Below are 27658 nucleotides of genomic sequence, written 5' to 3'. Positions count from 1 at the left end.
GACATTACACAAGGTGATACCACACTGAGGAGCTAATTGTCAAAACTTAGCCTGAATGAGATTCTGAAATCATGCAAGTATGCCTGGAGTTTCTCTTTTTTTATTCTTTCTTTCCTTCCTTCCTTCCTTCCTTCCTTCCTTCCTTCCTTCCTTCCTTCCTTCCCTCCCTCCCTCCCTCCCTCCCTCCCTCCCTCCCTCCCTCCCTCCCTCCTTCTTTCCTTCCTTCCTTCCTTCCTTCCTTCCTTCCTTCCTTCCTTTTTTTCTTTGTCTTTTACTTTCTTTCCTTCTTAGTTGTTGAGATGACATGTTTTTAATTTATATTATAGTCAAAATGTTTAATAAATCCCTAAAAAATTAAGAATCAGGTCCTTTCTAATTATGCATCTCATGAGGACAACACTCAGCACAGTTGCACTATTTGTTTATATACTTAATTTTTTTTCCTTTTACATATCTTTACATTCATTTTCTATAACAAATAAACAAAACAACTCATTGTAGGAATTTGTTTCTTGCATTTAGAATATTCTTTCCAGAACCATAATATAGAGGAAATAATATCTAAGAGATTTCCAGCTTTAAAATATTTGAAATGGTATACCTATTAGGTAAGCTTCTTTAAAAGGAGCAAAAGAAGATTAATAAACAAATGAGCTGACTTTTTTCCATGTTCCCACATTCACAGTACAGATCTGGCAGGAGGCCTGAGCTGAGGTGTGTATGGGGAAGGTCTACTCTGCCTTCTGTTTCTATGCAGTCAGTCTAAGAACAGAGCCTGTGGTAAGCACCAGGAGCCCATGAGCTGGCTTTTTCTTTTTTAAATTTCTAACTAAAATCATGTGTATCAGAAAAAATTCTCACGTAAGTATTCTACTTGGTCTTTAAAAAGGAAAGATTTGGCTTGTTGGGTCAGCTTCTGGGCTCTGCTTTTGTGGAAAAAAATATATAAAGAATTAATCGGCAAGGTAATAAAGAAAGCAGAGAGACTAAATGTTATGATGAGTTGAAGGAAGAAAAGAGATCATGCTAAAAAAACGTTTAATTTAAAAAGCCTTCCTGCAAATAACTGCTGAGTGCTGAGAGGATACACTGTTGAGTGAGTTCCAGTCCCTGGTCTTCAACATACTCACAGTCTTACATGCAAGAACCAGATCACTACTATGCAAAGCTCCGTACTTTCCAAAATCGAGTAATATTTCATATGCATTATTTTGATAGTCCAGGGGAAAATATTAAGGTCACCTTAAGGTTGTTTTAGAATGATTTTTTATTTTTGTTATTCTTAGAAGACAAAATTGGACCTCAAATAGGTTTAGAAGAGATTATATAAAGGCATTTTAGCAAAGGCAGCAATCATCATTACTGCATTATTCAGAATGAGGAAGGACCAAAGGTTCTCAGATGACATTAATCACCATTCCTGGGGCAGTACTGGCAAGCAGAGTGAACTGTCAAAACTGAAGAGTTGTTACGGCCATGAAAGGGACCCATGTTAAAAAAAAAAAAAAAGAAACAAAACAAAACAAAACAAAAAAAAAACGGTGGCTTTTGATTGAGTAATGAAGCCCCTGCCATCCCGTAGGGTAGCAGGGAGGAAGACTTCTGACCCAGTGCATCAAGGTTTCTCTCCTCCCTCTGTTTTGTCATTTGGAGAAACCTCCTTTTGGCTGATCCACATGAAGCCAGAAGGGAAGGAGCCTGTTGGTTAAGTCTGTGGAGTTCAGTCTCCTGGAATACAGAGCCAGTGGGGAAAAGAAGGGATATATCTGGAGGGGCAGGGAGACAATATCCAGCAAAGTAATAATGATCTTCATCATTACTAAAGTTAGCAAATGTCAAAGGTATCTTAGTAGGCAGCTTGCATAGTATTATCTCATTTATTTCTCATTATAACCCTACATACGATATTGACTCTATTTTATACATTAAGAATCTAATGCATTGAAAAGTTGAGTAATTTATCCCACATGTTGCACATAAGTGGTAAAGACCGGATGTTAATTTTTGCCAAAACCCTGCTTTTTCTACTACATATTCTGCCTTCTTTGCTGGGAAAACATGAAAATTGGAAGTGTAAGACATTTGGGGCTGGAGCCGTGGCTCACTTGGTTAATTCTCCGCCTGCGGTGCCAGCATCCTATATGGGCCCGGGTTCTAGTCCTGATTGCTCCTCTTCCAGTCCATCTTAGAATATAAAGTTGGACCTCGAATAGGTGGCCCAGGAGGGCAGTGGGGGATGGCCCAAGTGCTTGGGCATCTGTACCCACATGGGAGACCAGGAAGAAGCACCTGGCTCCTGGCTTTGGATCAGTGCAGCGCCAGCCGTGGTGGCCATTTCGGGAGTGAACCAACAGAAGGGAGACCTTTCTCTCTGTCTCTCTCTCTCTCACTGTCTAAAACTCTACATGTCAAATAAAAAAAAAGACATTTGAGGGTGACATTGTGGATATAGCTGAAGTATAGTGTTCACTGAGAAAGAAGGATATAATTTGATGGGAAATATAGCCTGGAATATGATTGTGGGAATGGGGGGTAACATTTATATTGTGTGTGTATCACATCAAATGTGTGCCTTATAAAGATCTTTATGAAAATAATTTTGAAATAAACAGATGATGTGTTAGTGTGGACAGTGGAGAAATACAAAGATCTAAGGGGAGTAGAGAGAGGAAGGAAGGAAGAGTGGGATGGAGATGGGATCAGGGATGATACAAGGAAGGAGGTCCAAGAACCTGCTGATAAGCTTGTTCATGACAAGAATGTGTCTGTAAAATCATTGATAATTTCTGTTGTAGTTAGTACTAACTTCCTGAACACCATGTTGAGGTCATACTCTAGTTTCACTTTTTAAAAAATTTTATTTTCTACAACGCATTTCGTTTATACACAATATAGAGTTTTAAATGTGATATTCTTTTTTTTTCTTTTTTTTAAATTTTATTTATTAGATATAAATTTCCAAAGTACAGTTTATGGATGACAGTGGCTTTTCCCCCCCATAACTACCCTCCCACTCGCAACCCACCCATCTCCTACTCCCTCTCCCATTCCATTCACCTCAAGATTCATTTTCAATTATCTTTATATACAGAAGATCAATTTAGTATAAATTAAGTAAAGATTTCATCAGTTTGTCCCCAAACAGAACACAAGGTGCCAAATACTGTTTGAGCACTAGTCGTATCATTAATTCACATTGAACTACACATTAAGGACAGAGTTCCTACATGGGGAGTAAATGTACAGTGACTCCTGTTGTTGACTTAACAAATTAACACTCTTGTTTAAGGCATCAGCAATCTCCCCAGGCTCTAGTCATGAGTTGCCAAGGCCATAGAAGACCCCTGAGCTAGCTGACTTTGATCTTATTTCGACAAGGCCATAGTCAAAGTGAAAGTTGTCTCCTCCCTTCAGAGAAAGGTATCTCCTTCTTTGATGGCCCGTTCTTCCCACTGGGATCTCACTCGCAGAGATCTTTCATTTAGGTTGTTTTTTTTTTTTTTTTTTTTTTTTGCCAGAGTGTCTTGGCTTTCCATGCCTAAAATACTCTCATGGGCTCTTCAGCCATATCCGAATGCCTTAAGGGCCGATTCCAAGACCAGAGTGCTGTTTAGGACAACTGCCATTCTATGAGGCTGCTGTGTATCCCGCTTCCCATGTTGGATTGTTCTCTCCCTTTTTTATTCTATCAGTTAGTATTAGCAGACACTAGTCTGGTTCATGTGATCCCTTTGACTCTTAGACCTATTTTTATTGTCTATTGTGACCTGAAATTGATCACTTGGACTAGTGAGGTGGCATTGGTACATGCCACCTTGTTGGGATTGTATTGGAATCCCCTGGTACATTTCTAACTCCACCACTTGGGGCAAGTCATCTTGAGCATGTCCCAAATTGTACATCTCCTCCCTCTCTTATTCCCACTCTTAGATTTAACAGGGATCAGTTTTCAGTTAAATTTAACACCTAAGAATAATTGTGTGTTAATTACATAGCTAAACCAATGGTATTAAGTGGAACAAAAAATACTAAAAAGGATATAGTATTTAACTATACATCAACAGTGATGATAAGGGCTGATCAAGTCACCATTTCTCATAGTGTCCATTTCACTTTAACAAGTTTCCTTTTTAGTGCTCGGTTAGTTGTCACCAATCAGGGAGAACATAAGATATTTGTCCCTTTGGGACTGGCTTATTTCACTCAGCGTGATGTTCTCCAGATTCCCCCATTTTGTTGCAAATGACCGGATTTCATTTTTTTTATTGCTGTATAGTATTCTATAGAGTACATGTCCCATAATTTCTTTATCCAGTCTACTGTTGATGGGCATTTGGGTTGGTTCCATGTCGTAGCTATTGTAAATTGAGCTGCAATAAACATGAAGGTTCAGACAGTGTTTGTGTTTGCCAAATTCCTTTGGGTAAATTCCAAGGAGTGGGATGGCTGGGTTGTATGGTAGGGTTATATTCAGATTTCTGAGGAATCTGCAGACTGATTGCATAGTGGCTTTACCAGTTCTCATTCCCACCAACAGTGGGTTAGTGTCCCTTTTTCCCCACATCCTCACCAGCACCTCTTGTTGGTAGATTTCTGAATGTGAGCCATTCTCACCGGGGTGAGGTGAAACCTCGTTGTGTTTTTGATTTGCATTTCCCTGATTGCTAGTGATCCTGAACATTTTTCATGTGTCTCTTGGCCATTTGGATTTCCTCTTTTGAAAAATGTCTATTGAGGTCCTTGGCCCATCACTTAAGTGGGCTGTTTGTTTGATGTTGTGGAGTTTCTTGATTTCTTTGTAGATTCTGGTTACTAACCCTTTATCTGTTGCATAGTTTGCAAATATTTTTTCCCATTCTGTCGGTTGCCTCTTTATTTCCTGACTGTTTCTTTTGCAGTACAGAAACTTCTCAATCTGATGCAATCCCAAATGTCAATTTTAGCTTTGACTGCCTGTGCTTCTGGGGTCTTTTCCAAGAAGTCTTTGCATGTGCCTATATCTTGCAGAGTTTCTCCAATGTTCTCTAATAATTTGATGGTGTCAGGTCATGGATTTAAGCCTTTAATCCATGTTGAGTGGATTTTTGTGTAAGGTGAAAGGTAGGGGTCTTACTTCATGCTTCTGCATGTGGAAATCTATTTTTCCCACATCCTTTATTGAATAGACTGTTCTTACTCCAGGAATTGGTTTTAGATTCTTGGTCAAATATAAGTTGGCTGTAGATGTTTGGGTTGATTTCTGGTGATTCCATTCTGTTCCATTGGTCTATCCATCTGTTTCTGTACCAGTCATGCTGTTTTGATAATAATTGCCATTGCCCTGTAGTATGTCCTGAAATCTGGTTTTGTGATGCCTCCGGCTTTGTTTTTGTTGTACAAGATTGCTTTAGCTATTTGAGGTCTCCTCTGCCTCCATATGAATTTCAGCATCATTTTTTCCAGATCTGAGTAGAATGTCTTTGGTATTTTGATTGGTATTGCATTGAATCTATAAATTGCTTTTGGGAGAATAGACATTTTGATGATATTGATTCTTCCAATCCATGAGCATCAGAGATTTTTACATTTTTTGGCATCCTCTTTGTGGGGAGCAACTCAGACTATACTGTTACTGGAATTAAGACTTATTCTATGCATCTGCTCTCCCACAATATGGCGCTGGGAGAGGAGCAAACAGCTCCTACCCAGCTGCCTCTCACCAACTTGACAAGCTGCAGGAGCTGCTCCTGATTGGAGGAGAGCAGTGTACTCGGCGTGTGGGTAGCAGAGTTGGGATTGGTGGAAGAGGACTATATAGGAGGAGAGAGACAACATGCACCAGGAACATCCATCTGAAGGAACACCTGTGCAGCCCCCGAGAGAGCCGGCCGGCGGTGTGCCGCTCCCCCGCGGAAGTGGGGAAAGTGGCAGGGGGAACCGCCCTTCCACGGAGGTGGAAGGGACGGTAGCCAACCCGGGAAGAACCAGCAGCAAACCCGGGGAGGGCTGAGCAGACGAAAGAACAACGCAGGGTCCAGTGTCGTTCCTCCACGAAGAGGGGGAGCGACACTCTTCTATTTCTTCTTAAGATTTCGTAATTCTCTTTGTAGAGATATTTAACGTCCTTGGTTAAGTTTATTCCAAGGTACTTGATTGTTTTTGTGGCTATTGTGAATGTGATTGATCTTAGAAGTTCTTTCTCTGCCGTGGCGTTGCCTGTATATACAAAGGTTGTTGATTTTTGTGCATTGATTTTATATCATGCTATTTTGCCAAACTCTTCTATGAGTTCCAATAGTCTCTTAGTAGATTTCTTTGGATCCCCTAAGTAAAGAAGCATATCATCTGCAAAGAGGGATAGTTTGAGTTCTTCCTTCCCAATTTGTATCCCTTTAATTTCTTTTTCTTGCCTAATAGCTCTGGCTAAAACATCCAGAATTATATTGAATAGCAGTGGTGAGAATGGCATCCCTGTCTGGAACCAGATCTTAATGGAAATGCTTCCAACTTTTCCCCATTCAATAGGATGCTGGCCATGGGTTTTTCATAAATTGCTTTGATTGTATTGAAGAATGTTCTTCTATATCCAGTTTGCTCAGGGTTTTCATCATGAAAGGGTGTTGTATTTATCAAATGCTTTCTTTGCATCTATTGAGATAATCATATGGTTTTTCTTCTGCAGTCTATTAATGTGGTGTATCACATTGATTGATTTGTGCACATTGAACCATCCCTGCATACTAGGGATAAATACCACTTGGTCTGGGTGGATGATTTTTCTCATTTGTTGCATTCTATCGGCCAGTATTTTATTGAGGATTTTTGTGTCTGTGTTCATCAGGGATATTGGTCTGTAATTTTCTTTCAATTCTGCATCTTTCTCCAGCTTAGGAATAAGGTGATGGTGGCTTCATAGAAAGAATTTTGGAGGATTCCCTCTTTTTCAATTGTTCTGAATAGTTTGAGAAGAATTGAAGTTAGTTCTTCTTTATATGTCTGAAAGAATTCAGCAGTGAATCCATCTGGTCCTGGGCTTTTCTTTGTTGGGAGGGCCTTTATTACTGTTTCAATTTCTTTCTCAGTTATGGGTCTGTTTAGGTTTTGTGTGTTTTTCTGGTTCAATTTAGGTAGGTTGTAGGTGTCTAGGAATCTATCCATTTCTAATAGATTTCCCTGTTTGCTGGCATACAAGTCCTTGTAGTAATTTCTGAGGATTCTTTTTATTTCTGTGGTGTCTGTTGTTACATTTCCTGTTTATCTCTGATTTTATTTTTTTGGGTCTTTTCTCTTCTTTTTTCAGTTATTTGGGCCAATGTGGTGTCAATTTTGTTTATTTTTTCAAAAAAACCAGCTCTTCCTTTGGCTTTTTTTTTTTTGTTTGTTTGTTTGTTTGTTTTGGATTCAATCCTATTGATTTCTTTTCTGATGTTAATTATTTCTCTTCTCCTGCTAGTTTTGGTCTGGTTTGCTGCAGTTTTTCTAGATCCTTGAGATGCATTGAAAGCTCATTTATTTGGTGTCTTCCCAATTTCTTGATGTAAGCACCTATTGATATAAATTTTCCTCTTAACACTTCTTTTGCTGTATCCCATACGTTTTGATATGTTGTGCTGTTGTCCTCATTTAATTCCAGAAAGTTTTTGATTTCTCTTTTGATTTCTTCTATAACCCAGTGTTCATTCAGGAACGTGTTGTTCAATCTCCATGTGTTTGCATATGTTCTAGGGATTCCTGAGTTGCTAATTTCCAGCTTCATTCTACTATGATCTGAGAAGTTGCATGGTATGATTCTAGTTCTTTTGAATTTGTTGAGACTTGCTTTATGGCTTGAGATGGGTGTGGCCAGAGAGCTCTGCTTGGTTCTTCAGAGTTAAGGGTGTGCCAAAGGTGACACTCCGGTTAGGCGTGGTAAATCTCTCTTTTATTTATTTATTTTTGATTCAGGAGGGAAGTAATACTGCACAGCTGAGCGGAATTGAAGGTAGTCAGCTTCCGATCTCTGCCTTCTGTGGGTGTATCATTCATCTGCTTTTTCCCAAGGACCACACAAAGAATCCGTTCTGCCCTCAGTGTGGGCTCAAATTCTCCTGCAGTCTCCCACCGGGTTGCCAAGTTTACCGAATTGTAGCGTCTCTGGAGAGTACTCACGTCAAGTCCATGAGTTCTCTCGCCCACCGTCTCTTTTTTCACCACCTCAGTTCATTAGCTCCACCCTTTCACTAAGTCCTAACCCTCTGTTATTTCACCCCCCAGAGTCAGGATTTTCTGTTTGTCTGAGGGCAGGCGCAACTCTGAGGTCGCGCACAGCCCTGAGGTCACGCACCTTTTACATATGTCCAAAATGGCTCCTGCTCTTTGTCTCCTGCTCGCCTTTGCAAGGTGGTGGAGAGAGACTGAGAGACCATACCGATCCCATTTTTTTTTCCCCTCTCTCCTGTAGTTAGTCTGGTGAACTTCCCCCAGCGGGGCTTCAAGCCGTTTCCCCGCCGATGTCTCAGGTTACTGAGCTCACCTTCCCTTCCAGCGCAGATGCGTAGACTCCGCTGTTGGGCTTCGGAGCTGTGGGCATCCTTGCTCTCCTCTCAGGTCGTCCGTGTCACATCCACTAGATCCGAAGAGTTTCCTCTGCAATTTTTTCCCGAGCCTTTCCCTGAGATTGCTGTAATTCCACTTTTATTAACCTATCTTTTCCCGGACTATCAGTATGCGTCCTCACTATTCCGCCATCTTGGCTCTGCCCCTGTGATATTCTTCTTCACACATATTCTCACGTACTCTTGTTTTTTCTTCAATAAATTGGGGTGGAGAGAAAGAAGATAATAATTATAAATAATTATTAATAAGTTATATTATAAATAAAATAATTATAAAATTATTTATTATAAATACATATACATTTATAATTATTTATAAATAACTATAAATAAAATAGTATGTTCTTTAGAGTTTTAAAAAATATTTGATTGATTTCTTTGAAAGTCAAGTGGCAGAAAGAGAGAGAAAAAGCAAGAGTAAGAGAGAGATCTTCCATCCATTGGTTTATTCCCCACGTGCCCACAATAGCCAGGGGCTGGGCCAGGCTGAAGCCAGGAGCCTAGATTCTCTCTGAGTTTCTAACATGGGTGGCAGGAAGCCAAATATTTGAGCCCATCATCTGCTACCTTCTCAGACACATTAGCAAGAAGCTGGATCAAAAGCAGAGCAGCTAGAACACAAACTAGTATCCCATATAGGCTGTGAGTGCTGAGCATCATCTTTAACCTGCTGTGCGGCAATGCTGGCCCCTTGGTCTTTGTTTTATAATGCAGATATCAAGTTTTATTTTTATTTAGTTATATGGATATAAGTGCTCATAAAATTATAAAGTAATTGAAGTGGGGATCCCAGGTTACATCAGCTTCATCCACTTGGGTGAGATTGTAGAATGACTGAACGTTGCCCTCATAAGTGCCAAAAAGCTAATCTTTTCCCTCAAGCCTCATCATGTTTGTTTGTTTGTTTGTTTGTTTTTAGTTTAAAGAACATTTGAAATATTAATTGCATCCTAGTTTGTCACGGCATGCTCTCTACAAACAAACTTATTTCTCAAGTATACTAACATTATATTCTGCTTTTCATATGTACCCATTGTGTATATGATCATTAATAATACAAAAACATTTCTTTGTGTTCATTTTATTGGTGAGTAAGAACAATCACATTGATTCAGTTTTCATGAAAGAAATAAGAAACAGCAAAAATGATTTAAAAACTTCTCAAGAACATATTAAAGAAAATGAAAAAAGATAAGAAATACTGCTTGAGTTAACTGTTGTTCTGCTTGCCATCTAAGTTCTCTCGTATTTGGGCCTAATTTATTTTTCCACACTCCTTGCTTACTCCCTTTGCTTTATTTGGGTTGTGCTTTTAACATCTGCCCTTTATTAAGTTTTTCTGCACATGCATAAAGTTTTAATTTATGAAAAATATCTATTGTACCCCTTATTAATTATAATTTTCTCTTAACTCCTTTTTTTTCATTAAACATTATGAGTGCCTTTGAAATGCTAAATTTCAAGCTACTGAAGAGACAATTGGCTCTCATGAGGTGGTAAGAGCCAGTTCCTGCACACCACTAGAAATGAAATTCAGGAAAATTCATGAGTTGTGTAAGCTCCCACAAATGACAAAAAACAGATCTGGCACTTGGATCCAGGTCTTATGAATCCAAATGAATTCTCTTTACAAAATAAGCTGTAATTTAAAGATATGATTGTACTTTAGGCTGGTCTTTCCAGTGCCAAAGGGTCATAATAGAGCCACACTGTCTATTTTAGCCATCCCATGGCTTTTGCTGTGCAGCCATATTGTGTCTATGTGAAGGGACCTACCATTATTACTTGCTTCCAGATAGTACTGCAAAATTAAACTGACTGCTTTTGTGGGGCCAGGGGCCATTTTTTTTTATTTTTATAAACTAAGTTCTAATTCAAGAATGGCATCAATTCAGTCATGTCTTATATTGATTCTTCAATAGATACCTTCCATATGTTTTGGTATTACTTTAAAATTTTTTTCTACTGCAAATATATCTGGCATAGAAACTTAAAATTCAAAAAATTGAATGAAAATTAAGCACCCTTAAGTCAAATACCATAATTTAACATCATAATAACATAATTCACCCCTCCTGCATTTCTGGGAGCTCTTCCTAATACTCATGCCAACTCCAATCAGAAACCATTCCTGATGGTCAGGAAGTTTAGTCATATTATTTTTCATATACTATATTAAGTGGAAAAAGTCAGTATTCAAAATTACATTTCTTTTCCTACTTTGGAACTGAACATTTTGTTCATGCTTTTAGTGTTGGCATTTCTTCTTTAATGATTTTTTCTGATCATGTTTTCCCTGCTTATATTTGTTGTTTTTGTTAATAGTGATTTTTTCTTTTATTAATCACATAATATTTCAAAATAGTAATCTGTAAGTCTATCATGGTTTATTTAACAAGCCCACTATTACCAATATTTATATATGTTTCAGCTTTTTGCTTTCATATTTAATAGTTTTTTAAAAAGATTTATTTATTTATTTGAATGGCGATGTTGAAGAGAGAGTGATCTTCATTCACTGGTACAGTTCCCAAATGGCTGCAACAATCCCAATCTGGGCCAGGCTGAGGAGCCAGGAGTTTCATCCAGGTCTCCCAATGGGTCATAGGGGACCAAGCACTTGGGCCCTCTTCTGCTGCTTTCCAAGGTGCATTTGCAGTAATGGATCAGAAGTGGAGCAGCTGGGACTTGAACTGGTGCCCTCATGGTATGCCACTTAACACACTTCTCCCTAGCACCACGTGCCCCATTTTTAATGTTAAAATAAAAATCCTGTTCACATATTTAAAATTCTTTCATTAGGATAAATTTCTAGAATTTGACATGGGTCAAAGGCTTTATAGACATTTAAATATTTTTGCTTTATGTTGTCCAAGTCCCCAGAAGAATGCTGTTTAGTCTATGTGCCTGTTTTCTTGAATTGCTCCTGTTTAGTCATTGTTTTGAGTCTAGTGTTGGAAAAAATTCTTGGCACAGGTTCTCCTCTGATAGGTTATCTGAGCATACCAAATCATGTTAATAAGATATGAGACGATATTCCCAGGTTCTGCAAAATTCAGGAAAATGCCTTTGAAGAATATTATCCTACTTGTCCTACCAAAAGACAAGAATATCCCTGCTTTCACTACTTTGAATGCTAGACTTTTATTGTAAGAACTGATGCAGATTTAGAGTCTCTTGAATTTTTCTCCTCGGGGAATTTGAATTTAAGAGGGAAGAGGATTGTTACAATTAATATCTCTATGATCTGACCATCAGAACATTGTAAGTGACAGACCTTGAGATACTTAGCTTAGCCAATCTCCTAGATAAAATTTATGTGCTATCCTTTAAAATGAAATTTCCTAAATGAATAAAAACATAAAAAGTACCCAAATTATTGAAGCAAATAGTTATGCAAAATGCATACCCTCTTCCTTGCCTTCTCTTTCTGTTTGGTCCTCATTCACTTTCTTACCTACTCTAACAGTTTCAATTCAGTTACTATAGGCATTTTCTCATCTGCTGCCAGGCCCAAACTGCATTTTCAAAACATTCCACTTTCTTTCTACCTATATTTCTTAACTATTTTCTGAATAGATTTTAATCCCTCTTAAAAATTACCTTATTTTTCATTTAAGCCAAACTTCACATAAACCTGTTTTTACTCCAAATCACTTTCTTTAAGGAAGATTTCTGGAAGGGAGAACCAGAGAAAGAAAATTGATATAGATAGAATCATTGGATTAAATACTTGATTCCTTCATAACATAGGCCATGTAAATGATCTCCATCGAGTTCCTTATTGGCCTTTTTGGGTTAGCACAACAGCTTAATTTGTTCAATCTGAGTCACTAACCTCACACTTATAATGGCAGTATTATTTGAACATCAAGATTTAACTTCAGTAAGAATTTTTCATTCTGAATTTATGACTTTTATTACTCAATCTGAATGTCAATATATTAAATTCTGTTGCAATATATGCATAATAACATTACTAATGCTATGTAGGTGTATAAAGTTCACAGAAATTGATGACATGACAGCTTTTATGGGAACAATGAACAAATATTCTTGAAACAAAGGAAATAATAATAAAAATTATAGCAAGCAATTATTGAATGGCCTGCTAGGTGTTGGAAAGAAAGTAATGTGATTTCTGTCTTATAATATTTAGAATAATCTAACAAGCCAAGTTGTCACTCCCCCTCTTCGTGAAGGAGCAACACTGAACCCTGCCTAGGCTTCATATCCGAGTCACGGCACCATTATGTCGCTCCCCGTCTTTGTGGAGGAACGACACAGGATTCTGCGTTGTTCTTTCGTCTGCTCGGCCCTCCCCGGGTTTGCTGCTGGTTCTTCCCGGGTTGGCTACCATCCCTTCCACCTCCGTGGAAGGGCGGTTCCCCCTGGCCACTTTCCCCACTTCCGCGGGGGAGCGGCACACCACCGGCCGGCTCTCTCGGGGGCTGCTCAGGTGTTCCTTCAGATAGATGTTCCCCTTAGATGTTCCTGGTGCATGTTGTCTCTCTCCTCCTTTATAGTCCTCTTCCGCCAATCCCAACTCTGCTACCTACATGCTGAGTACGCTGCTCTCCTCAAATCAGGAGTAGGTCCTACAGTTTATTGGTTGAACTGGAGGCAGCTGTGTAGAAGCTGTTTTCTCTCCCAGCGCCATATTTTGGGAGAGCAGATGCATAGAATAAGTCTTAATTCCAGTAACTTAGTCTAGTCTGAGTTGCTCCCCACACCAAGTATTGTATTACCGTTTTGTAATAAGAGAATTGAGGGTCAAAGAAGTTAAGTGATGCTTCCAAGTTCAACTAACTAGCAAATGGACAAGTCAGGTAGTGCTGATTTAAGACCTAGTAGATCTTGGCAGTACTCATTTTTTGAGACCCAGCCAAATTATACCATGCGTCCTAAAATGCATTCACATTCCACATTAAAAAAAAATGCCTTCCTGTGAAACAACAAACTATATTTCAAGTTTATTTTTGAAAATCATTTAGTTGTAAACATTCCAATCAATTTATGATTGGCTGTACTTTGTTAGAGATTTTGAGGCATAGTTGGTAATTATTGCCATATTTATTTTCAAGCCTAATATTTTATGACTATAAAATATATTATGTAAGTTAACATAATTAATTTTAGAGACATTGTGCTGAATATTTATTAATTTCCATTTTGCATATTGTAGCTAATCTTGATGTTTTGTTTTGCCCAATCTTAAAAACTTTGGAGCTGAGAACTTTGAATTTAATAGTTAATAGAATAATGATCTTGGTGCTGGAACTGGAATTCATTTTTGTCACTAGGAGAAATCTGTAGTTTTTTATGTTTTTAAGCTTTTTATTCAGTGAAAGAAATGCATAGGAGAGTGAGGGAAAATCTGTATATTTTATATGTCCTATTTCTTTGAGAAAGAAGGTTAAAGATAAACATGGGCTAGCTCATGCAGTACATTATAGACCATGACTGTAGGTGTTGAAGTTAATCTAAGAAAAGGAATATATTATGTTACTGTGGTTTTCATTAGGTAATGCCCTCCATGTTATTCCTACATTCTGTGTCACACAGACCCGAAGTTTTTTAATTTTATGCATTTTGTTCTTTCATGAAGATCTTGAATGATACGAACATCATGGTGCTTTTGCTGAGTCTTTCATATGATTATGGAGAGTTATGCATGTCATGTGGCTCACCACATGCTAAATGATGGAACTCTTCTTAGTAAATTAAGTCCAGGATTTGCAAAAGGAAGAACTGATGACTTACTAGGCAGAGAAGAATATATGAACAAAAATCATGGGCCCATTGTTAAAAACTCTGAGTTATATACATTATATTTTATATTATATTTATATGTATTTATATTATATATATTTCATTATTATGAGATAAAGGAAAATATTAGATTATGGAAATCCTTGTTACAGCTTGAAGGATGTTAAAATCACTCTGGTTTTCTACCAAATATAGCCTAAACCCAAGGTTTTTCCCTTTCTGATCTCACCTCGGCCTCCTCTTCTCTGAACTAGCCTCTCCTAGGGAAGTGACCAGCTGCTAATTCTAGAAACTTAAGGTGCTTCTCCATCTCTGAGCACTTACTTGTCTGCTCTGCTTGAAATATTCCCCCAGATGGTTGTATGGATGGCCATTTAATTTAGTCAGGAGTACTCAAATGTTGCTATTTATCAAAAGTAGTCAATTCCAAATATAACACATAACACAATGGAATTCCTGACTAGATTATCTAAAATGATCCCTTCTTTCTCTTTTTCCTTACTTGGATTTGCTTTGCATAATATCATGGTGCTTATAATTCAGTCATAAAGACTACATGAATCAATAAATGCACAGTTCCTAGAATAGCACTTGGCACCTGGTAATTTCGCTAAAAGTGCCTCTTAAATAAAATAAATGGTTTATCTAACATATATTGCAGAGAGGAAATGGAGTCCCAGAAGCAAAGTGTCACATAACTAGTTGGATGGCATCCTCAGTGTTCTGTTACCCAGGCCTCAAATTATGGTAGTTAACTCAGCCATTCCCTAGTTTCTTCCTGCCGAATGGATACTCCGACTTTTAATATTTTTATATGAAACAAATGGAAGCAAATATGTTGCAAGGCACATTTATGACTTTACCAAATCAAGCTAAATATTGAATATCAAAGAGTCAAATTTTAAGTTTAATATTAATTTTTACATGCAAAAAGGAAAAGGTTGCCGAAATGTCTATCATCACTAATAACCAAACTCAAAAAAGCACTTTCCCCCAAAAAATAAATAAAAATCCTGAATGCCAGAGAAATGTGGACCTGCTCTGCAGAAGTTTGAATTACAGCAAATAGGGCCTCACAGCAATGATAAATCTTACCTGAATGTACTGCATGTGTGCTTCTTTAAGCCGGTAGATAATACTCTAAGTAACACTGAATAAACTGGGCATTCCAAAGCATGTCCCAGCTGTATCTTTTACCTTGCTACTGGTGTGCACACAGGTCCCAGGCTTCCCTCCGTTGCACAGCAATGACATGAATTTTATGTCACTTCTATTATTTTAGGCTGAACTTCTAGATATTTGCTTCAATATAGTGGTTTTATCTCCTTGGCAATTAATACATGTTCTTGCTTCTAAACTTCTAATATATTGGTATTGAAAAAGAGAGAATGCCAGTGTGTGTCTGAGTAGCATCACAGTTAACAAGGTGACATTTTCCAGAATACCTCACACATGAATTTAACTGACAAAGGTTTTATGGGAGGCCGGAGTGGCCTACCAGGTAAGGCCACTGCCTGCTGTGCCGGCATCCTGTGTGGGCACCAATTCGAGTCCTGGCTACTGTACTTTCAATCTAGCTCTCTGCTATGACCTGGGAAAGCAGTAGAAATGGCCCAAGTCCTTGGGTCCCTACACCCATGTGAGAGACCAGAAAGAAACTCCTGGCCCTGGCTTCAGATTGGCCCAGCTCTGGACTTTTCAGCTACTTGGGGAGTCAGCCAGTGGATGGAAAACTCTCTCTGCCTCCGCCTCCGCCTCCGCCTCTGTCTCGGCCTCTGCCTCTGCCTCTCTGTAACTCTGCCTTTCAAATAAATTAAAAAAAAATCTTAAAAAAAAAAGTTTTATGGGTATGTGTGTAGTACATGATTTGCATATTTGGCTTTGTCATCTCCTTTTTTTCTTATAAGCAGAGAATTGACCTATTTTACTATATGAATTTAATGAATTTACTTAAGTGAGTAGAATGAAGGGGCTTTCATGCATCTGTATACAGTGTGGAGAGTTAACAGTTTTGATTGTGGCTTGGGATTGACTTGCCAACAGCACCTTTGTGAAGTACATGCTAATGTGTCTCCTCGGCCAGGCCAGTGACTGCTTTTTAATACAATAAGAATGTGTAAATTCTTTTCTGCAGTCCCAAGGTCTGTGAGCCCTGCTAATCTAGTGAATGTGATAGCAGTGCGTTTGTGCCAAATGGAGTTAAATACAGAAATATAAGGTACGTTTTGATCTTCCACCTTGTAATGAAATTAATACACTTTCCATTCGTGTTCCTTTTTCTAAGGAGAAAATGACAAGGGGTTTGGGAGTGGAATTCTATAGTTAATTCTGTTCTTCTAATAGAATATTTCCTATGTGGAAGATTTTCTTTCTTAATAAGATTCCGTGTGTATCATATTGAATAATAAAAGGAGCTTTAAGTATAGTATAAAACTAATATATGTATATATTTTCTTATGGCTACCTCTCCCTAGCCCCATGAATCTTGTGAGAGGTTTAGAAAAACAGATATCAGAGGAGAAAAGGGGAGTCAGCTCTGCGCTATCAGTCTACTGTCTTAACTAAAGAACTGTCTTCCTTCAAAAAGACTATAGTTTATTTTTTGTCTGTTCTACTTAATATGACTGGTTTAATTCTGTAATTAATACACAGTTATTCTTAAGTGTTGATATTTAACTGAAATGTGATCCCTGTTAAACATAAGAGTGGGAAAAAGAGAGGGAAGAGATGTACAATTTGGGACATGCTCAAGCTGACTTGCCCCAAATGGTAGAGTTAGAAACATACCAGGGGACTCCAATTTAATCCCATCAAGGTGGCATGTACCAATGCCATCTCACTAGTCCAAGTGATCAATTTCAGTTCACAATTGATCATAATGAAAGGACTAAGAGTCAAAGGGAGCACATAAACAAGTCTAGTACCTGCTAATACTAACCGATAGAATAAATAAAGGGGAGAGTGATCCAACATGGGAAGCGAGATACTCAGCAGACTCATAGAATGGCGGATGTCCTAAACAGCACTCTGGCCTCAGAATCAGCCCTAAATGCATTCGGATCTGGCTGAAAATCCCATGAGAGTATTTCAGGCATGGATAGCCAAGACACTCTGGCAAAAAAAAAAAAAAAAAAAAAAAAAAAAAAAAAAAAAAAAACACAACACCTAAATGAAAGATCTCTGTGAGTGAGATCCCAGTGGAAAGAACAGGTCTTCAAAGAAGGAGGTACCTTTCTCTGAAGGGAGGAGAGAACCTCCACTTTGACCATGGCCTTTGTCTAAACAAGATAAGAGTCGGAGAACTCAAGGGGCTTCCATAGCCTTGGAAACTCATGACTGGTGCATAGGGATATTACTGATGCCATAAACAGGAGTGTCAATTGGTAAAGTCAACAACAGGAGTCACTGTGCACTTACTCCTCATGTAGGATCTCTGTCCTTAATGTGCTGTACATTGAGACTTAATGCTATAACGAGTACTCAAACAGTATATTTCACTTTGGGTTTCTATGGGGGTGCAAACTGTTGAAATCTTTACTTAATGTATGCTAAACTGATCTTCTGTATATAAAGAGAATTGAAAATGAATCTTGATGTGAATGGAAGGGGAGAGGGAGTGGGAGAGGGGAGGGTTGTGGGTGGGAGGGACGTTATGGGGGGGAAGCCATTGTAATCCATAAGCCGTACTTTGGAAATTTATATTCATTAAATAAAAGTTAAAAAAAAATCTTCATTGTGGGAAAAAAGGAAAGGAAAGATGAGGGGAGAATTGAAGTGAGGCAGGCAGGCAGGAAGGAGGTGCCGGGGAGACAGAACATTGGTAGTGAAGGCGGTGCAGCCGGGGAGAGGAGACATCTTCACAGTGACCTGATCCTGCTTGGGTTAAGGGTAAGCCATTCTCTCTTGAATTTGCAGCAGAAACTATGTTTCATATCCTGTGAGCATCTAGAAGTACACAGGACTTACAATGAAATTCAAAAGGGCAAAAGCCTGGCAGACAAGGGTCCATGCCGGTGCGCAACATAAAAACTCCATTGGCAGGGCTGGCACTGTGGCACAGTGGGTTAAACCCTGGCCTGAAGCGCCAGCATCCCATATGGGCGCCACTTCTAGTCTCGGCTGCTCCTCTTCCAATCCAGCTCTCTGCTATGGCCTGGGAAAGCAGCAGAGTATGGTCGGAGTCCTTGGGCCCCTGCACCCATGTGGGAGACCCAGAAGAGGCTCCTGGCTCCTGGCTTTAGATCGGCACAGCTCCGGTCGTTGCGGCCATCTGGGGAGTGAACCAGCGGATGGAAGACCTCTCTCTCTGTCTCGACCTCTCTCTGTAATCTTGCCTTTCAAATAAATAAAATAAATAAAAAAAAAAAACCTCCATTGGCAACTAACTTTTGGATGTATCAGCTAGGGTTTTACTAACCCATTATTAACCCACTAATTCTAATGCTGATGACTGACCACTCTTACTTGGTTGAATCAAATGCTGTCTTAGTCTTGACTCTCCCAGACAGATGCTGATGTAAGTGTTCTACTCTAGGAAATTTATCTGGATGATCATCCCAAGAAACATTGGTAGGTATATAAGGAATGAGACAAAGGAAATAGAGGGTAGTAAAGGTAGATACTGACCAATTTAATGCCCTCAGTAACTGGAGGTAAATTCCAATTGGGAAATCTGCGGTAGATTTTTTTTTTAAGAATTATTTATTTATTTGAAAGGCAGAGCTACAGAGAGGTGGAGAGAGAGAGAGAGAGAAAGAGAGAGAGAGAGAGAGGTCTTCTATCTGCTGATTCACTCCCCAGATGGCTGTAACAGCTGGAGCTTCACCGATCCAAAGCCAGGAGCCAGGAGCTTCTTCCAGGTCTTCCACACGGGTGCAAGGCCCAAGGACTTGGGCATCTTCTACTGCTTTCCCAGTTCATAGCAGAGAGCTGGAGCAGCCGGGATTCAAACCAGTTCCCATATGAGATGCCGGCACTGCAGTCATTGGCCTTACTCGCTATGCTGCAACGCCAGTCCCCTGAGGTAGATATTAAATCAACACATACATGCATGCACATACACATACACAAATAAGTACAAATTGTGATAAGGACAAAAGGAAAAAAACATTTGTAACAAGGAAAAATAATAAGTACTTTAGACAGAGAAGGCCTTCCCATGGAAATGAAAACACATGCAAAAGAGTAACAGATGATTCCTAGCTACCCCAACTCCCACCCCCTAGGCTGGATTCCAGGCACTGGGATTCTGAATTAAATATAATACACCCACCTAAATATAAGATCTAAGTTTTAATGAGTTAGCATGTTCTTTGCAATGGTAGATTTCTGAGACTATGAGTATGTCCTATATCCTGGACAGTGTATAGGTCATTATTTGAATTTGTAAATTTGTCTCTGTTCACTGAAGTTGAGTTAAATTATGAATTTCATTATACATAATCTTTTGAGATTTATTTATTTATTTGAAAGACATAGTTACAGAAAGAGAGAGAGATGGAGAGAAAGAGAGAGAGAGAGGAGAGATGCAGCAGGGAGAGATCTTCCTTCTTCTAGTTCACTCCCCAAATGACCACAATGGCCAGAGCTGGATAGATTCAAAACCAGGAGTCAAATGGGTTCAAGGGCCCAAGAACTTTTGCCACCTTCCACTGCTTTTCCAGGCACATTAGCAGGGAGTGCAATTGGAAGTAGAGCGGCAGAAACTCCAACAGGTGCCAACATGGGATGCCGGCAGCTCAGGCTGCATCTTTACCTGCTATGCCACAGCACCCGTGCCTCATTATACATAAATTAAACCAATATATAATTGATTTAAAAATAAAGCCAGATTTAAATAATGAGTCAGGAAGCAAGCAAGCAAACTAAATGTGAATTATATTCTGACAAATACCTGCGTCTGTGGTGTTCACCTCTATGGGAGTCATCTGTTACTGGGTTAGTACTTGTATATAGATTCCTTTTACTTCTATAACAATAGTTCTCTCTTGCTTGTCAAGTATACAAGACATTCTTCAAAACTAATGCTGCTAATGTAGAGGAGTAAAGAAGATAAAAGCCTTTTCACCGATGTGCTGGGCTGAATGCTTCATGCTGTGGATGCCTTGGAGTGCAGCTGGCTATGAAGAATATCCCAATAATGTCTTTTGGCTTTGCTTCCATGTGCTAATTAAATATTTCTACCCAAGAGATGTCAAATACGTGTTATCTTGTCGCATTGGGAGAAACTAGAGCATAGGAAGATTTGGGAAATGGCAGACTCATGTGCATATCAAGGCCTCCCTGTGCTGTGATCATAAACACCATTGTGAAAGTATATATTTTTCTTTTTCTCATTTATGTGGCATTCCAAGGAAACCTATTTCTATTCTGTGTGCATATGTCAACATTTTAGGAGCAGGGGAGCAACGGACATTCTTCGTAAACACTAAAGCTGAATATATTGATTATGCCAATTTTTATTCCAGACTTGGTAAATTGATACATAAAGCGATTTAGCTAGATAATTATTAAATAATGCAAAGCTTCAGGGTAAACACCTTTTATGCATGGTTGTGAATTAAGATTTCACAGTAAAAGGTTCTTCCATTGTTATTTGCCAAACAATTTTAAACCTGCTTCGGTTGAAATAAATCGTTTAATTTTGCAATCACCTGCTGGAGTTGAACAATAGGGAGGCTATTTGCTCATGTTTGGCAGCATTATATATAGCCTAAGGCAGAAACTGTGGAAGCAGTGACTTGAAGTAGAACAGAGCTCAAAGAACGATCCATCATGGGAAGCAGGATACACAGCAGACTCATAGAATGGCAGATGTCCTAAACAGCACCCTGGCCTCAGAATCAGCCCTTAAGGCATTCAGATATGGCGGAAGAGCCCATGAGAATATTTTAGGCATGGAAAGCCAAGACACCCTGGAAAAAAAAAAGAAGACCTAAATGGAAGATCTCTGTGAGTGAGATCCCAGTGGAAAGAACGGGGCCATCAAAGAAGGAGGTACCTTTCTCTGAAAGGAGGAGAGAACTTCCACTTTGACTATGACCCTCTCGGAATAAGATTGAAGTCGGTGAACTCAAAAGGCTTCCATAGCCTTGGCAACTCATGACTAGAGCCTAGGGAGATTACTGACACCATAAACAAGAGTGTCAAATTGTTAAGTCAACAACAGGAGTCACTGTGTACTTACTTCTCATGTGTGATCTGTCCTTAGTGTATTGTCCAATGTGAAGTAATGCTATAACTAGTACTGAAACAGTATTTTACACTTTGTGTTTCTGTGTGGGTGCAAACTGATGGAATCTTTACTTAATATATACTGAATTGATCTTCTATATATAAAGATAACTGAAAATGAATCTTGATGTGAATGGAATGGGAGAGGGAGCAGGAGATGGGAGGGGTATGAGTGGGAGGGAAATTATGGGGGGGGGAGAAGCCATTGTAATCCATTAACTGTACTTTGAAAAGTTATATTTACTAAATTAAAAATTAAAAAAAAGATTAACTAAAAAAAAAAGAACAGAGCTCAAGCATTTTCTGACCAAGCAATCTTGGACCATCGTGAAGAGTTGTAAAGATGAGAGAAAATATATGTAAAACACTCATATATTGTCTGACAGATGGCAGACACTCAAAAACAAAATGGTAACTTATTGTTATAATGGCTGTTCATGCTATAAAAGCTGAGTTTGTTACTAGTAAAAGTGGACGAAGAGGCATATATACTTTTCAAATCACAAATAAATATTTCAAATTAACTCAAAGAAATTAGTAATGGTCCAAACTCTGAAAGGAGGCATGGAATATGGAACTTCATGCCAAGGCTGTATTTAGACTTTATTTTATCTCAGATTTATCTCAGATCAGCAATGTGTGGTACCTTCCATATATATTAAAAAAAAATTCTTAAGTGCAACATAGAATCCTAGATATCTATTGATTGAAAACCATTTCTGGATTTTATGATTGTACAGTTCTGGATTTATGAAAAGTGAGGTTTCTTTCTCTCTATCTTTCTCTGGCACTGTGTGTGTGTGTGTGTGTGTGTGGCAGAGAAGTTGTGTTTGTTGGTTTTCTGGGAAGGTGCATCTCTCCTGAGTGATGCAGCATGGAGTGGGATGGAAGATGGAATCCTCTAGATGATGGGGCAGAAGTTTGGGGATGCTAATGCCTAGAGGCCCTAGGTAAGTGGAAATGGTACCTTTGTACCAAGGTTGTCAGTTCTTTGTAGGCATAATTTTTAAACTTTGTGTGAAGTGGGAGCCACCCCAGTGAAGGCAAGACAAAGACTATCTGCTGGGCAAACGAAAGCGCTGATACGTTGCTTCCAAACAGTGGTTTAAAAAATCACTGATATGGGGGCTGGTGCTGTGGCACCATAGGTTAATCCTCTAGAGCCTGAGGCGCCAGCATCCCACATGGGCACCAATTCTAGTCCCAGCTGCGTGTCTTCTAATCCAGCTCTCTGCTATGGCCTGGGAAAGCAGTAGAAGATGGCCCAAGTCCCTGGGTCCCCGCACCCTCATGGGAGACCAGGATGGAGTTCCTGGCTCCTGGCTTCAGGTCAGTGCAGCTCCAGCCATTGTGGCCATTTGGGGAGTGAACTAATGGAAGGAAGACCTTTCTCTCTGTCTCTTCCTCTCACTGTCTGTAACTCTACCTCTCAAATAAATAAATAAAATAAAATAAAATAAAATAAATAAAAAATAAAAATAAATAAATAAATAAAATCTTTTAAAAAATCGCTGATATTGTCAAGTAAAAATATTTGGAGACCAAAAAGTAAAAATTATGTTGTCTTTATTATATAGTTCCTCTTAGAATTATTGATGCAAATGTATAATAATTTCATAAAGATAAACTAAGAGAATACATACTATATATTCTAATTAAATATTTTTATTGTTAGATTAATATAACCACTTTAGATAAAAATCACTTTTGGCTGGTTTAAGTCTAAAAGAGACATACTAAGCATATAAAAGATTATACCTTAGTATAAAGTATATTACAAATATACTGCCTACACTCCAAGGAGTACCAAAAGTAAGTGTCTTTCTGAATCTTCACATTGATAGAGAGAAAAAAATCTGAAAGAATTTTAGTAATCATATGCAGGCCATTGTGTTCAGTTTGCATCCTAAATTCATTCTGTATGAGGAATACAAACAAACCCTCATGCCAAATATTTAGGTAAACTTGGTGAAGATTGTTAAAGCTTCTGAATGTATGCAGGAGGAAATGTAGATGCTATCTGATTGAATTCATATTTGGTTCAGGCATCAAAGTATTCTTGCAGAATTCTTTAGATAATGTTTCAAGGAATATGAGCTTGGACTAAAAAAATCACCTAATATAAGAGGACTTCAAAAAGTTTATGTGACATTTAATTAAAAGATAAGTTTATTTTGTTGCAAAAAACGTTTGTGGAAAATGCACATTTTGAAAAACTAAAAATTCCATTTTCTACAAATTGAAGTAATTTCATACACAAGTGAATACCTTGTCTCAGCTGAGGAATCAGGTATTAACCTCATTAATAACAAGAGAGATCCAAGGGGACTTCAGAAAGTCAGAATACCTGTTCTCTTTTTTCTTCTGTCAGCATGTTTAAAAGATAGAAGTTACACATTTTACCTTTTGAGTGTATGTAATGAATGATGGATTTAAAATGGCCCAGACATCTCTATTGTGTTTTTAAAGATTTATCGAAGCTAAAAACTTGCTTGTTTTACTGACATGAACTTTCTTTGTTCATAAAACAATCTAGATAACAGTGTGTAATGAGAAATTAGTCCTTGCATTCCTTAGATTTTTGTTTCATGAAGTATTTTTCTTTAGGGATACAAGTCAGTTATTTCATGTTATGTGCAAGATTTCCAATATTAAAGTCTAGCTTAGTTAGAAAAAATATATTTCATCTTGTTGGTGTTTTGCACAAAGGCAATTATCTGTTGCTATCATGTTTGAGTTCCCAGGAGGGCCAGGACTGTAGAATTTTATTAATGATGTTCTGTAAGAAGATATATATTGAATTGTGTGATTTCATTAAACAGTTGCCAAGGATATACAGGTTTTTCTAATAAATCTAAACTGCCATCTCTCCCTTCTCTCTGGTTCCATTTTCTTTTGTCTTCTCAGAATCTGGTGGCTAAGCCTGGTTGTAGTTATCTGGAACGGTATGCTAATACTGCACATGCACGTATATTTGTGTATGAGCATATCCTGGTTTTTATGGAAAGAAACATAATTCATAGAGGATTTAGTACATTTGAGACTTCCAGGGCAGGATTATTTTTTGAATATTTATCATGTGTTCACTCCATTTCCTTCTGCTTCATAATTTTTCTTAAGCCTCACAGAGCTTCTTCCCAGCCACAAAGTATAATTTTATTTTCCCAGAAAGTGAACAACAGCATCTTAAAGTATGAAGGTATTTGTACATTCTCTAAGTTTCTTAATTCAGAGTAGAGGCATGATATTGAATACAGCAATTCCTTCCCCCAACCACTGATAATGAGTTCTTCTTATAATCAACTGCATATGACTTTTTGGCAGTTGTGAAAAAACTGAACCTGTTCTAAATGAATTTTCTGCCACATCAGATGAACATTACAGAGGGAACTTGGAACTGTAAATAGCAAATCAGGTTGAAGTAAATGGTATCAGAGTACTCAATGTAAGACTGAATCTTTAAGACAATAATAAAAGCAGTGTAATTCTTTCTTAAAAAATGACCTTAAAATATATTCTTTTGTCTTTTAAATGCGTGCCACTGGATAGCACGCTCCAAGAATTCAGATGATGCTGGTGATACACTCCTGTACCTCATGCTTAACTTAGTGCCTCACACATAGTAGACATTCAGTATATATTAACCAAATACAAAAGAAAGAATAGGAGGACATAGTTCACATTAAAGAAATGAAAATCAGATAAATATCAGGTATTTCAGCTTAACATTGGATGCAAGAAAACAGTGGGCTACTATTTTTAAGAGCACTAGAAAAAATCAAGACCTCAGATTTGGTACCCAACTAATTACTGTTTAAATGTGAGAACATTGTTTTATCATACAAAATCTCTGGAGATTTGGCTTAGATCCACACTGGGAACAGTTTGGATAAATTATTCACATAAGAAAATATATACACCTTAGAGGAAATAAATACTAAAGATCAGAGAAGAAATAAACAGAATTGAAACCAAAAAAACAATACAAAAGATCAACAAAACCAGGAGCTGGTTCTTTGAAAAAATAAACAAAATCAACACACAATTGGCCCAACTAACCAAAAAAAGGAGAGAGAAGACCCAAATCTGTAAAATCAAAGATAGTAATGGAAATGTAACAACTGACACAATAGAAATAAAAAGAATCATCAGAAACTACTACAAAGAGATGTATGCTAACAAATTGGGGAACCTGGAAGAAATGGATAGATTCCTGGACAAATGCAACCTTCCTAAACTGAGCCGTGAAGATATAGAAAATCTAAACAGACCCATAACCATGGAAGAAATTGAATCAGTAATAAACGCACTACCGAAAAAGAAGAGCCCAGGACTGGATGGCTTCACTGCCGAATTTTACCAGGCATTTAGAGAACAACTAACCCCAGTTCTTCTCAAATTATTCCAAACGATTGAAAGAGAGGGAATCCTCCCAAATTCCTTCTATGAAGCCAATATCACCTTAATTCCTAAGCCCAGAAAAGACACAGCAGAGAAAGAAAACTACAGACCTATCTCCCTGATGAACATAGATGCAAAAATACTCAATAAAATTCTGGCAAACCGAATCCAACTACACATCAGAAAGATCATTCACCTGGACCAAGTGGGATTTATCCCTGGTATGCAGGGATGGTTCAGTATTCGAAAGTCAATCAACGTAATCCAGCACATTAACAAATTGAGAAACAAAAATCATATGGTTATCTCAATAGATGCAGAGAAAGCATTTGACAAAATACAACACCCCTTCATGATGAAAACCCTAAGCAAATTGGGGTTAGAAGGAACATTCCTCAACACAATTAAGGCAATCTATGATAAACCAAAGGCCAGCATCATATTGAATGGGGAAAAGTTGAAGGCATTTCCATTGAGAACTGGCACCAGACAGGGATGCCCACTCTCACCATTGCTATTCAATATAGTCCTAGAAGTCTTAGCCAGAGCCATCAGGCAAGAAAAAGAAATTAAAGGGATACAAATGGGAAAGGAGGAAGTCAAACTATCCCTGTTTGCAGATGACATGATACTATATATAGAGGACCCAATAAACTCCTATAAGAGGCTACTGAAACTCATAGAAGAGTTTGGTAAAGTAGCAGGATACAAAGTCAACGCTCAGAAATCAACAGCCTTTGTATACACAGACAATGCCAGGGCTGAGGAAGAACTACTAAGATCAATCCCATTCACAATAGCCACAAAAACAATAAAGTACCTTGGAATAAATTTAACCAAGGAGGTCAAAGAACTCTATGATGAAAATTACAAAACACTAAAGAAAGAAATAGAAGACGACACAAAAAAATGGAAAAACCTGCCATGCTCATGGATTGGGAGAATCAATATCATCAAAATGTCCATTCTCCCAAAAGCAATTTACAAGTTCAATGCAATACCAATCAAAATACCAAAGTCATTCTTCAAAGACCTAGAAAAAACGATGCTGAAATTCATATGGAGAAACAGGAGACCCAGAATAGCTAAAGCAATCCTTTACAATAAAAACAAGGCCGGAGGCATCACAATTCCAGTCTTCAAAGCATACTACAGGGCAGTTATAATCAAAACAGTCTGTTACTGGTACAAAAACAGATGGATAGACCAATGGAACAGAATAGAAACACCGGAGATCAATCCAAACATCTATAACCAACTCATATTTGACAAAGGACCTAAAACCAACCCCTGGAACAAGGACAGCCTCTTCAACAAATGGTGCTGGGAAAACTGGATGTCCACATGCTGCAGTATGAAGCAAGACCCCTACCTTACACCTTATACAAAAATCCACACAACATGGATCAAAGAACTAGAGTTGCGCCACGACACAATGAAACTAATTGAGAGCATAGGGGAAACCCTCCAAGATATCGGAATAGGCGAAGAATTCCTGGAGAAGACTCCACAGGCACGGGTAATCAAAGATAAAATAAACAAATGGGATTACCTAAAATTGAAGAGTTTCTTAACAGCAAAGGAAACAGTCAGGAAAGCGAAGAGGCAACCAACAGAATGGGAGACATTATTCGCAAACTACACAACAGATAAAGGATTAACAACTAGAATCTACACAA

The 27658-nt window shown here is 38.2% G+C and overlaps 1 protein-coding gene and 1 non-coding gene across 5 annotated transcripts in view; one reads left to right on the top strand and one right to left on the bottom strand.

Moving 5' to 3' along the window:
- Positions 1–27658, top strand: part of LINGO2 (leucine rich repeat and Ig domain containing 2) — a 1387358-nt gene that overhangs the window by 869344 nt on the left and 490356 nt on the right. The window lies entirely within an intron of this gene.
- On the bottom strand, positions 666–797 carry LOC127485244 (small nucleolar RNA SNORA51). The gene has a single exon (XR_007912382.2). It is a non-coding gene; the product is annotated as a small nucleolar RNA SNORA51 (small nucleolar RNA).

This window comes from Oryctolagus cuniculus, chromosome 1 (assembly GCF_051225735.1).
Source record: "Oryctolagus cuniculus isolate XC-2025 breed Fujian yellow rabbit chromosome 1, ASM5122573v1, whole genome shotgun sequence".
Classification (NCBI taxonomy): Eukaryota; Metazoa; Chordata; class Mammalia; order Lagomorpha; family Leporidae; genus Oryctolagus; species Oryctolagus cuniculus.
Note: the sequence above shows the minus strand (reverse complement) of the source record. Positions and strands in the feature narration are given on the sequence as shown.